Raw genomic sequence first — 1184 nt, 5'->3', positions numbered from 1 at the left:
AGGAGGAGGGAGAGGTGGAGGAGGAGGAGGAGGAGGGAGAGAGGGAGGAGGAGGAGGAAGAGCGTGGAAGGGGGGAGGAGGAGGAGGTGGAGGGAAAGAGGGATCGACAATAGATTGCCAGCGCAACAATTTCGCGCGAACAAAGCGTAAAAACCGGCCAAAAACTTGATTATATTACTCTACTTATGAACCTATTTATTACTCCATCGATCGTTCGGACGGATAATTTAGGGAATCATCAGTGACCGGCGTCCCAAAGGAATGACCGTTGTGTGACCGTTGTTTGACCATTGTTTGACCATTATTTGACTGTTGTTTGACCGTTGTTTGACCGTTGTTTGACGATTGTTTGACCACCTGATTGTCTTGTTTTCGCGCCGGCAGTTTGAGATGTTGACGGGGTCGCTGCCGTTCCAAGGTCAGAACAGGAAGGAGACGATGACGCAGATACTCAAGTAAGTCACGTAATAATGTACGTGCCGATCACAGAACCAACTAATATGTATATATATATGACGACGACGACGGCGCACATACTCAAGTATGACACGTAAGAATGTGTGTGCTAATCACAAAACTAAGATGATATATATAACTATGTATATATAATATAAATATATATATATATATATATATATATTATATATATAATAATAATACATATACATATTATAAATATATATATATATATATATATACAGTAAGACAAGATTTAGACACAAATTAAGTTAAAAAAATAGGTATTATTTCCGTTTATATGTATATATATATATGTAATCTAAATATTATAATTCTGATAAGTTGATAACATAAGTCAGGCGGCGCCACTCGTCGCACGTTCGTCCCAATCGTCGGCAAGCGTGCGACAGCTGCGACCTTTGACCTTACCTTTGACCTCTGCTCGCAGGGCGAAGCTCGGCATGCCGCAGTTTTTGTCGCCGGAAGCGCAGAACCTCCTGAGAGCGCTGTTCAAGCGCAACCCGGCGAACCGACTAGGTGAGTTACCGTGACAACCGCGCGAGGCGGCGGCGGCGGCGGCGGCGGCGGCGGCGGCGGCGGATGAGGAACGGTGTTGCCTCGCATCTAATATGTTTATCCCTATTTGTCTGTTTCTGTATCTCTTTCCATTTTTCTCTCTCTCTCTCTGTCTCTCTCTCTCTCTCTCTCTCTCTCTCTCTCTCTCT

The 1184-nt window shown here is 44.3% G+C and overlaps 1 long non-coding RNA gene across 1 annotated transcript in view; it reads left to right on the top strand.

Annotated features, from left to right (window-relative positions):
- The first annotated feature begins 383 nt into the window (after nucleotides 1-383).
- Nucleotides 384-1184, top strand: part of LOC106820051 — a 2208-nt gene continuing 1407 nt past the window's right edge. The window contains exons 1-2 of the long non-coding RNA XR_001395544.1: nucleotides 384-455; nucleotides 908-996. This is a non-coding gene — a long non-coding RNA (uncharacterized LOC106820051). The remainder of the gene's footprint in view (nucleotides 456-907; nucleotides 997-1184) is intronic.

The sequence above is a fragment of the Priapulus caudatus genome, unplaced genomic scaffold (assembly GCF_000485595.1).
Source record: "Priapulus caudatus unplaced genomic scaffold, Priapulus_caudatus-5.0.1 Scaffold6122, whole genome shotgun sequence".
NCBI lineage: Eukaryota > Metazoa > Priapulida > Priapulimorpha > Priapulimorphida > Priapulidae > Priapulus > Priapulus caudatus.
Note: the sequence above shows the minus strand (reverse complement) of the source record. Positions and strands in the feature narration are given on the sequence as shown.